We start from the raw sequence: 15,390 nt of genomic DNA, 5'->3' as shown, positions 1-15,390 counted from the left end.
GACTGGTGTGGATTCCATGTGGGACTCTAAATGCTGAAGCGCTAACAGGTTGACTTTAAAGGAGTGTCCAGAATGCTAATTTATCACATAAGTGTGTTGACCTTTGTTCTTTGCTCAGCTTCCCATTGGGGGTGGAAACAACATGGCTTTGTCAGGCAAGTCAAGGTCAGAGGACATACTGAGGAAAGAAAAAACCTTAGAGAAAAAGAGAGACATTCCTGCTTCTTAGTAGGTCACTTTGTGTCTTAACATGTAGCGACTCATCTCGTTGTTGAATGGACTCTAAACATCTGTAATTACAGCGTTCTCCGGGAAGGAAATAAAGTGGTGTGCGTTTCCGCTCTTTACGTCTCCTGAGAACCAGCTCATAGCTCATCTTACACAATAAAATCAATCTTTCAGCCTGTAGATCTGTTCTTTCTTGTTTTTTTTCAATTCTTCACCCTTTGCACTACTTTCTGCATTTGTAATCCAATAGCTCATTTTAGCGGTTTACAGTAAAGACTTGTTGATTTATCCCATTGTTCCCTAAAAGAGCTTTGGCATTTTCCTAAATCAGACATGGGGAACTCCACAGACTGAGGAGGGCATGCTCAGTTGAGTTCCTTCACACATAGAGATCAAACATTTACTCATGTAATGGTATGGTTAAAAGTAGAAAAAAATTGATTAATCAATTTGACCCTCCGCATGAATGGCAGACAGCAGAAAATATTGTCCTGGGCCCTCTGACTAGGAGAACCCTAAATGTGTCATTGCATCGCCTAGTGTATTGAGGGAGGGTGAGGGGGAAGGGGGGAGGTGCCCACCCTCATAATTTGTCCAGGGGACTATGATATCAAACTACGCCCCTGCATTGGACTGTTGTGAGAAAGTGCTTATTTATTTTAATAAAATTGATGAGGTCCATTTACATCTGCATGGGAAATGCACAAAGCAAATAAATAAAATCCAAAGTGAAATTTCCCATTCACTAAAGCAAGTTATTAACACTGAATAGAATAGCTTTCTTTTGAAGAGTAAATAAAAGCCACAAACCTTTTAAATCAAATTAAAGGGGTAGTTCACGATTTTACATGAATTTTTTTTTTTTTTTTTTTACTCGCCCTTATTCCAAACTTGTATGATTTTCTTGCTTCTGTTGATCACAAAAGAAAATAATTTGAAAATTCCTGAGTATTTTATTTTATTTTATTTTATTTTATTTTATTTTATTTTATTTTATTTTATTTTATTTTATTTTATTCACACAATAAAAGTCAGTGGGGTTTACGGAAGAGGATTAGGGCCAAGCAATAATAAAAAAAATAAAACCATCTCGAGATTAAAGTTGTTAAATTTCGAGAAAAAAGTCGAAATAAAATGTTGAAAATAAACTCATTAAATTACTAGAAAAAACTCGTTAAATTTCAAGAAAAAAGTCAAGATAAAATGTTGAGAATAAAGTCATTAAATTATGAGAGAAAACTCGTAAAATTTCAAGAAAAATGTTGAGATAAAATATTGAGAATAAACTCGTTAAATTACGAGAAAAAACTCATTAAATTTCGAGAAAAAAGTTGAGATAAAATGTTGAGAATAAACATTAAATTATGAGAAAAAAGTCGTTAAATTATGAGAACAAATTCGTAATTTAATGAATTTGTTCTCGTAATTTAACGACTTTTTTCTCGTAATTTAATGACTTTATTCTCAACATTTTATCTCGACTTTTTTCTCGAAATGTAACAACTTTAATCTCGAGATGGTTTTATTTTTTTATTATTGCTTGGCCCTAATCCTCTTCCGTAGGGGTTTCATTGTATGGACAGCAGCAGTTCAAAATATTTTCTTTTATTTTCCACAGGGAAAGTCATACAGGTTTAGAACGACATGAGGGTGAGAAAATGATGACAGAATTGTCATTTTTGGGTGAATTTTCCCTTTAACGCATGCCTGGTTAAGATGCCTCCTAAAGTGCTTTAAGATTAGCTTTCTATACAAATGCAAAGTCAAATTTGCACTAAATAATGACTAAGTTTGTTTATGTTTCACCGGAAATGCCCCTGCAGCAGAAGAGGGGCAGGAACTTGATAAGGTGGAGTCCCTATTGAGCTTGCCTTGCATTTTCATCCCCTGAGGAGCAGCAATTGCAAAGCGCTTATCTAGATGCGCCCGGACTGGCCCTTGAAGTTTGCGGTAAATGCTGATGTGCCAGAAAAGGTTTTTTTTATTCCTCGGGGTAACGGGGCTCATATAACCCACCCCGGCTTTATCTGCAGCGGATCAGATTTGCATGTCAGAACGTGACAGACAGTGTCAGAATGCTCCCTCCCCTTCTTCCTTTGGTGTTTATAACAAACTAAAAGAACAAATAGTCACAGCGGATGCTCTCCTCTCTGCTGGGATCCACTTGGGTCTGTGAGTAAATAGACTCAGTGGGTTGTTTCCTGGGAAGAAAGAAAAAAGCAGCAAATGGGTGAAAATGTGAGCCGATGAGAAAAAAAGAAGTCATTTTAGAAAACACAGTATGTCCTCTCATTCACTCTAAAAAACTGCTGAGTTAAATATGGACAAACCCAGGGATTGGGTTGTTTTCACCCAGCCATTTTTTTCAACCAATTTTGGATTTATTTTTTTAGCCAGCAAAATAGTACTATAGTAAAAGGCATGTTTTTGCTCACCCCCAAATAGGGGCAAATTTGTGGGGTATTTTAAGTTGAAACTTGACCAGACCAGAGACTTATAATGCATCTTGTGAAAGAGGGCATAATAGGTGCCATTTAACCCAACCTGCTGGGTTTGTCCATATTTAACCCAACTTAGGTTGTTTTTAACCCAGCATTTTTTAGAGTGTTCATTTCATCAATTACTGAATTATTGTCTCAGGTTTGAGCATTTCTGACCAATTTCTGTACTCTCCCAGTCCCAGCTAACAAAAATGTGTTCTAAGAAAGTTTTGCTAATCTTCCCATTAAGTTATGAAAAAAAATATTTCCGAATTTCACTGAATGTTCAAAACATGTTTAGGGAACATTCCATTTTAGCTTTCTGCAAACATTATGGGAACCTTACTTTTGAAAGCTTTCTGAACGTTCTGAAACAAGTAGTAACATGTAAAAAATGTTAGATGAACATCCAACTAAAACATTTCATGAACAATGTATATATAATGTTTTTATGTTAAGGTTTTGAGAACATAAGTTTAAGATAAGTTGAAGACAAGATAAGTTTAAATGAACATTCTATTAATATTACTGGAAAAACATTTGTTTATAACTTTGAGAGAACTTGCCAGAATGTTAGCCAGAGTTCTGAGAATGTTCCCTATTAGCTGGGTTCACTTCCTCAACTAAATGATGGTGAAAAGCCTTCAGGTAATGATTCATGAAATATTTAAGTCATTGACAATTCCTGAAACATAAAGTGAAAGAGTAAAAGTATAAAAAAACAACATCTATAAAGAGCAATGCTAACAGTAGTTAGCATCATAGCTAGCACTTCATTAGCCCATACACTCAAACATAAGCAAATGTACAGAAATGGAGCAATGACAAAACCATTGTTAATTCTATGTATACACATTGTGTAAACTGCATTAGTGTGTGTGGTCTGTTGTATTGCGGTCATTGCTCTGTGGTCATTCAGATGTGTGTTCTTTGGCTTTTACCAGAGGTTTCTAGTTACAAACCTCAGATTTGTTTTTAAACCTTCTATCTAAGCTTCTTTATTTGCGTTTTTATTTAATTCCAGTTTTAAACTCTCACAAGAGAGCGTTGAAGTTCCTAACCATAGAATTGTTTATCTAAACTGCACATTTGCTTGCGTGATTTTGATACGGGACACCACAAAAGCTGAATGCATTTACTGAGAAATGCAGGACAGTTGGTTTTATTCACTCTAAATAAGTCTAATCCTGCTAATAAACTCACATCACATGAACAGTACCCCTGAAGCAAGTGCTTGCCTAAGGGACATTGCTAATAGGTTATCTGTGCTAATAGGTTTTAGTGCCGGATTTACTAAGGGAATTAGGAAAATCAAGTAATGCAAACACACCCATAACATCTGCTGTTTTACGCCATTTGACATAATGACTCTTACTGATTTCACTGTAACTATGACAGCAATATTAAATAGTAAATGTTGTAACTGTGTACGTAAATTTGAGAACACTTCTCTTTTTTTTATACAGTTGAATGTTTTTCATCATCAAAATGTTGGGGTTATACACAGGTCATCCTACATCATTTTAGAAGATTTTGGGGTTGAAGTCATTTAAATGACACGTCCAAATAATCTCACTTGCCAGTTAGAATCTGAAGTGTCTTGCTTAAAAGCATTACCCAAATATCCAGTGTTGTTCCAAACCTGTATGTCTCCTGTGAAACATAGAAGATATTCTGATCTTCTAGTGATTTTGAGTTGATTAATTAACTAAAACTAAATCCATGAAATGATCTCATGATGGGAACCCCTAGAGGCCAATTCACACCGCACCGACTTGTTTTCAACAATATTGAACATGCTGAATGAGAATTAAAATGTTTGAGAAGTGACGTGCTGTAATCTGGGGACTGTCGGCGTTGGTCTGCGTGTTTCGGTGTGAAATGGCCTTAAAAGGTTCTATATATGAAGCACCTAGCAGAACCCTTTAAGGTTCTATATAGAACTTTATTTCTAAGAGTGTGGAATGACATGAGGGTGAGTAAACAATTGCAACATTTTCATTTTTGGGTGAATTATCCCTTTAAGAGTATGAATGGCGATTGTTATTGGTTGCCATTGAAGGAATCAAGCCTAAAAAGAGATCTTTAACCACTACCACCCCTGAATTTAATACTGAAGAATGCTTTGCAGAAAGCACCCACACCTCAGCGCACTGTCTGTTTTCAACATCTCTCAGTATTACACACACACACATCAAACACATGGTGATAAAACATAACCGAGCCTTTCATCTGAAGGCATCTTATGAAACATGTAATAAATTAAACAGGAAGAAGGTTTAAGTAAGGCCTTAGAGACAGGTGGGTGAGGCTGCTTTGTAGACATGGTGGGCCCGTTACCCTAAGACCCTTAGGCCCTGTGTACACCTGGTATTAACATCCACCTTGGGTGATCCGAATGTCAGGTGAGACAGATCGCCGTTGATGACTGGATATCTGACAGATATGGGATTTAAACACAAAAACAGTAAACTTTATATCATTTCTAAAAGTTAATCACATATCCCAGCATTTTACACAAAATTGGTCCATGAATTTGTAATCAAATGTGTTTATGGGTGTCTATGCACAGAATTCAATGACATGCAATTTATGCCAATGACAGTCATTTTGACCTCAGTTTGTGCAAACAAATGGGAAACAGTCTTCAAGGCTAAACCCTAAAACTGTCATATGGTGCAACAGATCTTTTATACTATAAAATAAGTATTTAAATACTTACTTGATAGACCTGTGAAAAACTGGGTGGTACACATTTTTTATAGGGTCTGACATGTAAAATATTGTCTCTGTATGATTTACTGCCATGCAATATATGCAAGACCTTATACCACAAGACACCACTGACCCAAATACCCAAACCTTTAACCTAAAACATATTTGTGGAGATCTTTTAGTGATGCATTTAGCTGCTTTTCTCATACTATCACAGTTGAATGTGTTTATTTAGCTTGGTTCGATCCATCAGCTGTTGACTGGATGGAAGCAAATGCGAGCGTCAATTTTAAAAAAGGGGCGGGGTTTGAGCAGACAAAATGATTGGAGAAGAGCAGCATACATCATTTGTTTTACCGAAAGATCAAGTTATGACATTTTTCTTACAAATATGAGGTAGGATATGAAAACAGAGAGGGTGAATTCCATTTAATTTCATGCCTACTTTAGAAGTCAATGTTTACATTCCTGGGAAACCACCGAGAATATGTTTATATTAGATTGTGATTTAGCAATGATTAATAAGTCTGAGCATAACAAAACACAACAAAACAAAACAAGAGTTTTCCATCAATAATATTATTTTAAGCTGATATTGATATAGCTTTTTTTTTTTCAGAAAAACAGCAAGACTGATATTGATTTTATTCAACAGTTCTGTAAACAAGAAGGCAATATATTTTGTTTAAAAAAATTCAAAAGCCAAAATGTTTTGTGTGTCACCAAGCAACATGCAAACTGTGGAGGGGAATGACAGAGACTCTGCATTCTGTAATCACATGCACTGCTTTAGTATGGAACGAGAGAAAATAGACACTTTGATCAAACACCTGCTCCTCTTTGCAGGGAAACTGCTTCCGCTCTGGTGCTCATATACTCTGCTCTGAAATGCAGTAAACATAGACAAGTAGAGTGACACAAACAGTGAAAAGCCCCAATGCTGATATAATAAACATGAACACTCTTGGAGTGCCGTTCAAACTAACTGTTTAATAATGTATTTTTGGCACAGTAGCATCGTGTGATGTCCTTAAAGGGTTAATTCACCCAAAAATGAAATTTCTGTCATTAAGCACTCACCCTCGTGTCATTCCACACCCGTAAGACCTTCATCCATGTTCGGAACACAGATTAAGATATTTTTGATGAAATTCATAAGGGTTTTTTTTATCCCCTATAGAAAGCCATTACCGTCATTCAAGGTCCAGAAAGGTATTAAAGACACTGTTAAGATAGTCCGTGTGACTACAGTTCAACCTTAATGTTATGAAGCGACCTGCATCAGTATAACAGCATTGGCCAATCCTGAGCCGGTGTTCTGAAGTAGAACATGGAAGCTCTGCTCTGTTGAAAAAAGTCATTATTTTTGTTTTGTTTTTGCGCACAAAAAGTGTTCTCGTCACTTCATAACATTAAGGTTGAACCACTGTAGTCACATTGACTATTTTAATGATGTCTTTACTTTACTTCCAAAAAAGTTGCAATAATTTACAAATCTCATATATTTTATTCACAATAGAATATAGATAACATATCAAATGTTGAAAGTGAGACATTTTGAAATGTCATGCCAAATATTGGCTCATTTTGGATTTCATGAGAGCTACATATTCCAAAAAAGTTGGGACAGGTAGTAATAAGAGGCCAGAAAAGTTAAATGTACATATAAGGAACAGCTGGAGGACCAATTTGCAACTTATTAGGTCAATTGGCAACATGATTGGGTATAAAAAGAGCCTCTCAGAGTGGCAGTGTCTCTCAGAAGTCAAGATGGGCAGAGGATCACCAATTCCCCCAATGCTGCGGCGAAAAATAGTGGAGTAATATCAGAAAGGAGTTTCTCAGAGAAAAATTGAAGAGTTTGAAGTTATCATCATTTACAGTGTATAATATCATCCAAAGATTCAGAGAATCTGGAGCAATCTCTGTGCGTAAGGGTCAAGGCCAGAAAACCATACTGGATGCCCGTGATCTTCGGGCCCTTAGACGGCACTGCATCACATACAGGAATGCTACTGTAATGGAAATCACAACATGGGCTCAGGAATACTTCCAGAAAACATTGTCGGTGAACACAATCCACCGTGCCATTCGCCGTTACCGGCTAAAACTCTATAGGTCAAAAAAGAATCCATATCTAAACATGATCCAGAAGCGCAGGCATTTTCTCTGGGCCAAGGCTCATTTAAAATGGACTGTGGCAAAGTGGAAAACTGTTCTGTGGTCAGACGAATCAAAATTTGAAGTTCTTTTTGGAAAATTGGGATGCCATGTTATCCGGACTAAAGAGGACAAGGACAACCCAAGTTGTTATCAGCGCTCAGTTCAGAAGCCTGCATCTCTGATGGTATGGGGTTGCATGAGTGCATGTGGCATGGCCAGCTTACACATCTGGAAAGGCACCATCAATGCTGAAAGGTATATCCAAGTTCTAGAACAACATATGCTCCCATCCAGACGTCGTCTCTCTCAGGGAAGACCTTGCATTTTCCAACATGACAATGCCAGACCACATACTGCATCAATTACAACATCATGGCTGCGTAGAAGAAGGATCCGGTTACTGAAATGGCCAGCCTGCAGTCCAGATCTTTCACCCATAGAAAACATTTGGCGCATCATAAAGAGGAAGATGTGACGAAGAAGACCTAAGACAGTTGAGCAACTAGAAGCCTGTATTAGACAAGAATGGGACAACATTCCTATTCCTAAACTTGAGCAACTTGTCTCCTCAGTCCCCAGACGTTTGCAGACTGTTATAAAAAGAAGAGGGGATGCCACACAGTGGTAAACATGGCCTTGTCCCAACTTTTTTGAGATGTGTTGATGCCATGAAATTTAAAATCAACTTATTTTTCCCTTAAAATGATACATTTTCTCAGTTTAAACATTTGATATGTCATCTATGTGGTATTCTGAATAAAATATTGAAATTTGAAACTTCCGCATCATTGCATTCTGTTTTTATTCACAATTTGTACAGTGTCCCAACTTTTTTGGAATCGGGTTTGTACTTTTCTGAACCTTGAATAATGATAATTACGTTCAGTGCTTGAAGTGGGCCGGTACGCGCCGGTGCGCATATTTACCTTTAGCGTACCACCAGTTTTCCTTGCATACCGGCACTTAATTCTGAAATGTTGCACGTACGGAAGCCCACCACACCCTCCCTTCTTCAGGAACACGTTTTGAACTGAGCATCAGGAGTACCGGCACTTTTTTTCCCCACTTCAAGCACTAATTACGTTGTTTGGGGGATAAAAAAACCATCTTGGATTTCATCAAAAATATCTTAATTTGTGTTGCAAAAATAAATGAAGGTCTTGTGGCTTTGGAACAACATGAGGGTGAGTAATCAATGACAGAAATTTCATTTTTGGGTGAACTAACCCTTTAAATCCCAGTGTGGGAATTATGATTTATCTCGAACCACAACAGTTGACGACATGATGTCATTCCCTTATTGTACAATGACACAGAGAGATTCATTGACAAGATAAACCATGTTTTTGTTGTTTTGAATTAAATGCCTTCTGGGAGGTTCATCCAACTTTCCAACCCTTGTGGGTGGTGGAAGAATCATTTTGAAGATGGAAATGCAATGATTCAGAGTGTCATAGCAATAAAAAACTCCAAACATTTTCCTCTTGATGCCTGTCACTCTACACTATTGGCTTTCCAGTGCAAGGAAATTCTCTCATTACTAGCGCTGCAGATCCGCAGCACCATCTGGAATGACGTGCAGGTGTTTATCCATGTCTCAGGGTTTCCACACAAATTGCCCACAGACGCTGTTCTATGACATAACATTGGTTGAATTATGGCACTGAGTAATAGTTCCACTCATGCACATCCTTCATTTAAATGGTTTGTGTAGTTTATAAGGTTTAGTGTGCCTGAGTCTGTACTGAATTATTGTTATCAGTTTCAAAAAATCCCATTGTTTTTCTTTTACAATATTTGCCAGTTTTCCTAAAATGCATCTTTCTCACTATCCTTTAAAATCAACCCACAGGAATAACTAGCATTACTCTTCTGGGAAACATCTGAGAAACAATAACATATTAAGGAACTCTCCATACTACATGCCAGGAACTAACAAGATTAGATTTTCCTTAAAAGTCCAACAACTCATAAATCTAAAGCAAACAAGTACTTATGCACCTATTAGGGATTTAAACACAACTTTAATACATAGTTGCCATTGATCAGTTTGCACCGGCAACTCACAAAACGCACAGTGCAAGCTGTCTTTGTCAACATGAGTTAAATTATATATATAACAGTTTGAAAGAGTCATTATTTATTGATGTATGTAATATCAACTTCTATGTTCAATGTGCCTTACTCAAATGCTTCTCCTAAAACGTTTTTCTCTAAACCATGTATTAGTTTACATTTAGCACATTACTATATAAGGTGAAGATGTTCATGTATATGTGAGAGATATTAAAGTTAAAGAAAAAAGTCTTAATCAGTGTTCTTGTGTGATTTATGCCTTAGATAAACAAACATTACTGTGTCGGTCCAGAGTAGCCTATAATGCACTCTAAGAACTGTCTCCCATGCTTTTATCTGGAGATGATTTAGACTCATTAAACAGGATAGGAGAGAACACAGCCAAAGACTGTTTCCCTCCCTCTGTTACTTCATATTGCTGTGCTTGCAGCACTGGTGGAATGGTGGAAGCTGAAAGCATATAGGTGTAATGCTGGGTAAGAGCGACCTGTCAATATCAGATCATCTGCCAGGACAAAAATAACCAGCCATTGTTTTCTGAAAGGGATGAGATTGGGATCAGTGGTGAAGGCGCAAAGGGTCACCTTATCATCTCAGCAGGGGCTCTGTTGGATTCACCCTGGCCTCATTTGAGCAGTTTTCCCCTCCGCCCATTCCTCTTTCCACAAAACATTTCCATTGTTGCAAAACACTGAATTTGTGGTTTGTTCACTCCACCCCTAAAACAGAACAGTTGTGTTAGGCAACTTTTCTTTTGTAAGAAATGCATAATATAGATTTGACCCTCATGTTCAAAGTCAACATTTTTTATGCTTTTGTTACTCAAAAGTATCACATTGAGATTCCTAATCCTAGAAAATGCTGGGTTAAAAACAACCCAAGTTGGGTTGAAAATGGACAAACCCAGCGATTGGGTTGTTTTAACCCAGCAGTTGGGTTAAATGTTTGCCTAACATGCTGGGCAGTTTTATTTAACCAAAATATTGTTTAAAAATTACTTAATGGCTGGCTTAAAATGAACCCAAAAATAGGTTTGAAATTAAAAATCAGACACATAATTAGTAGAGGCAACAATAATAATCAAAAGGTGAACATATATTAATATTAAGCAATTTAATAAATGTTTACTGTTTAATTATTACTAATTAAACTTATGAATAAATGTTCATTTATTAAACATACAAATAAATGTTAATTTCCACCATACTTCAGCTTCATTTTAAGCAAGCAATACAGCAATTTTTAAACAATAGTTAAGTTAAATAAAACTACCCAGCAGGTTAGGTGAACATTTAACCCAACTGCTGGGTTTGTTCATTTTCAACCCAACTTGGGTTGTTTTTAAGCCAGAATTTTTTAGAGTGTATGAACTGAATTAATAACAACATTTCATGCTGTTTCAGTTCTAATATACTTCTGTTTAGGTCTTAATGTTCCCAGAAAAAAATAATAATACATGTAACAAATTACTATTACTAATTATTTTACTAATAATATGTAATTATTATTAATATTTCTGTTCATAATTAATATTAATAATTTATGAATATTATTCATAATCAGTCGGTGTACAGCATTTCAATCCTCATTTCTTTTGAAGTTTGAATTTGATTCAAGTTCTTAAGTTCTATTGTATTTTGCCACAATGTGTTGTTGCTGTGGTGAAACTGAACCCAAACAGACATAGCCTACATAACATACCCTTATGGACACAGGGACGGGCCCATTGCGACTTCCCCCTTTGGGGCGACTTCCCCCTTGGTAAGTGCGCGAAGCAGGGGTCTCAGCAGTTGCACCGCCCTAAGGATGGCCGTGTATTGGATAACAGTCACATTATTGACAATTGCATTAGGTATATAGCAGAGGGTTAAAGCTTTAAAATGTATGGTTAAAGGTGCTAAAGAGGATGTTTTGTTTTTTACATTTTTGCAATATTACTTGAAACTGTCTTTACTAACTGATAAAAGACTATTTATTAGGTGCACTGAAAGGAATAATATTAATATACATCATCTGTGCATGAGGTAGGGCCTTAAAAACATCAGCCAATCGTTTACGCGATCGCGTAAACGATTGGCCCTCTGGCTTGTCAATCACTGCCGTGAAGTTCCTTGTGAGAGACGAGCGCGGCTGCGCGCTCCAGTAACTTTCCACACTCCACAGGCGCCGCATGCAATGTTTTTGTCAGGAGACAGGAGTAACATCTGCAGATTATGAGTTACCTGCGGTGAGTCCGACATAATGAATCCACTAACACGACACAGCGAATGCCGGTGGTAAACACTCGTGTTCCAATACTCGTGCAGGAGTTTTGGGAGGCGTTCCCTTGAAATGAGCTGTGAAGGAGGGGGGTTGTTCTTACGCATGCGCTCATTTCAAAAACTCACTAACAGTCTTTGGTTTCTCAGTCGAAGAAAAGATCCTCTTTAGCACCTTTAAATGCATTATTAGTTGCATTTGCAAATGAATTATTGGCATCTCTGGGAACCAAACATAAGACAGTGAAGGTAATCCAAACAGAACAGGGTTAATGAACGAAAGGACAGGTCATAGCTCATTCACAAATCACTAGCAGATTCTGTTCTTACTCACAAATCTCAGGGGTGTAGGACAGTGTTGGAAAAAAAAAAAAATCTGTGTGAACTTCCACCCACAAACATCAGCCACTTTCTTTCAGTAGGAGTTTTCCTCTGAAATGACAGATAAAAATGTCCTCTCTGACTCAACAACTTAGTAAGCATTCCTGTCGCTGAAGTTCTGTGTGTTTTGCTGTAACCAGGGATAACCTCCGTCCTCGGTGCAGACTTTCAGACTATGAAACGGAAATTCTGAGACATCACTGACTAAATGCACATCTGGGTTGTCATGGTGATGGAAAGTAAAGATGGTGACCCTGGACCACAAAACCAGTCATAAGTCGCACGGGTATATTTGTAGCAATACACTGTATGGGTCAAAATTATCGATTTTACTTTTATGCCAAAAATCATTAGGATATTAAGTAAAGATCATGTTCCATGAAGATATTTTGTAAATTTCCTACGGTAAATATATCAAAAATTCATTTTTGTGAGTGGATGTGCCTTGCTAAGGACTTCATTTGGACAACTTTAAAGGCAATTTTCTCAATATTTTGATTTTTTGCACCCCCAGAATCCATATTTTCAAATAGTTGTATCTCAGCCAAATATTGCCCTATCCTAACAAACCATACATCAATGGAAAACTTATTTAGATGATGTATAAACATATGCATATGTATATGACTGGTTTTGTGGTCCACAGTCACATATGTGACCCTGAACCACAAAACTACTAGTCATAAGGGTAAATTTTTTGAAATTGAGACTTATACATTCTGAAAGCTGAATAAATAAGCTTTCCATTGATGTATGGCTTTTTAGGATAGGATTATAATTTTGACCCATACAGTGTATTGTTGGCTATTGCTACAAATATACCCATGCGACTTATGATTGGTTTTGTGGTCCAGGGTCGCATATGTGTCTTTTAGTTCCCTGAGACGTGATGAGATCTCTCATGAGCATTTATTCCCCTTTACCTTTATTCCTCTGACCTCTCTGCAGCTCTATAATTAAAAACCCGCAAAAATCCACGTGCATATGCACGCGCACATGAACACAAACATGCAGAGAGACATACAGACAATAATGACACCAGAACAGAAGTCGCTTTGGCATGATGGACAGTTTGTTAAAATAAACAAACGCCCCTCTAACCAACTTCCTCTGGCAAGTAATTTGATCAATTTGTGGCTTCCTTTGCCTCTTGTCATTGAGAGCGATTCTTGCAGATCCATAGATAATAACTATTCCGCACAAGTGTTGTGCTATGATTAGCATGTTTTATTTAAATTTCAGGATCAAACAGAAACTTTTCAGTCCACAACAGGGCTAAAAACTACTTCAGATGGCACAAAATAAATTTAGTTGGGAGGCAGAAAGGAGCAGTTAGATGTGATTTTGTAGATTCTGTGGGGGTTGCAGGAGTTTAGTGATGTCTGGGTAAAACTGATGGGGGTTGCAGCTGTACCCCACCCCTGTCCTCTGGGAGAATGATGTCATACACTGCAGTGGAGATGTAGAGATTAAAAAAGGGCTTAGACTAGCTGTTACCAAAGTCCTGTCCCTTTAAGCCACATCAGTTTGCTTTTGGTGGCCATCTTGGAAATATTCCCTGGCAGATATTTCTATGTGAGCAGTAAGCATGAAAGTACAGTTTCTGTTTACTTGAGGAAAAATTGGGCAAAGACTGAAATTTCTTCAGCTGTTTGTCAATACAGATGGTAAAACAGAAGGCCACATTATGACAGATATGTGACATACTTTTTACTTATTCAGTAAGGATGCATCAAATTGATCAAAAGTGAACATTTTATATTGTTACAAAGGATTTTTATTTCAAATAAATGCTGTTCTTTCCAAACTTTCGATTCATCAAAGAATCCTGAAAAAAAAAAGTATAACGGTTTCCACAAAAATATTAAGCAGCACAACTGTTTTCATCATTGATAATAATAAGAAATGTTTCTTGAGCAGTAAATCATCATAAAGAGTGGTTCAGGGATCATCTGCCGACCCAGAAGTTAGCATCACCCTGGTTCTCTTGACAAAACCCAATATGATTTTTCCATTGGTGTTTGGATTATTGTAGAAATAAAGGTCTGTCACTAACAAAAGCTTATGATTCTTACACATTTTGTTCATAACTTTTATGAATTTTGGAGCGTAAATGCAAACAACAGAAGTCAAAAGCTAAACGTAGGCTATAAACAAGCTACACCACAATCGACTTCAACGTCACCATCACTAAGCTTCCGAGAACTCTATCAGTCTTTGTTTAAAATCACTTTGAGTTTGAGTTATAATGGTTTGCAAGAGCACGATTATAAACACAGCGAGGCTATTGAGTAGATGAGTTTACCTGTTCAGCTGATGATGTTTAATGTCACAGACAACTTCTGTATAGTCCCATATAGCCACTTAGCAACTGTCTTTATAAGACAAGTAAAAAATTTAAAAAACAAAACAAAAAAACACAAGTGGGTATTACTGATGTATTATTATTATTTTTTTAATATATTGAGCTTGTGTTCACCACAGACCTTATTTCAAGCAGAAAATTCAGAACAATGAAACCGGAAGTGCTCAAATGTTAACTCGTTTCCAGGTTTTGGCTAACAAAAATGTCTCTGCAAATCTCTGCACAACTGTATTAAAATAATTTCTGAAGGATCATGTGACACTGAAGAGTGGAGTAATGATGCTGAAAATTCAGCTTTACCATCACAGGAATAAATTACATCTTAAAATATATTAAAATAGAAAACAGTAATTTAATAATATTTCACAATATCACTGTTTTTACTGTATTTTGACAAATAAATGCAGCCTTGGTGAGTGTAAGAGGCTTCTTTCAAAAACAACTTCACTCTAAAAAATAACTGTATAAAAACTAAAATTTACACAGTAAATTACCGTTTTCCATTGAAACAGTAATATACCATAAAAACAATGCATTCTGGGTAATATTTGTCATTTTGAGAAAATAAACATTTTAAGAAATATTTGTCATTTTTGTTGAAAACGACAAATAATATTAACCAGAATGCACTGTAATATACAGAAGTAATATACAGTAAAAACAATGCATTCTGGATAATACTTGTCGTTTTTGATAAAGTAGCCTATAGGTTACTTTCTCGAAA

This window comes from Megalobrama amblycephala, linkage group LG6, assembly GCF_018812025.1.
Source record: "Megalobrama amblycephala isolate DHTTF-2021 linkage group LG6, ASM1881202v1, whole genome shotgun sequence".
Lineage (NCBI taxonomy): Eukaryota > Metazoa > Chordata > Actinopteri > Cypriniformes > Xenocyprididae > Megalobrama > Megalobrama amblycephala.
The sequence above is the reverse complement of the archived record's forward strand: the minus strand, read 5'-3'. Positions refer to the sequence as shown.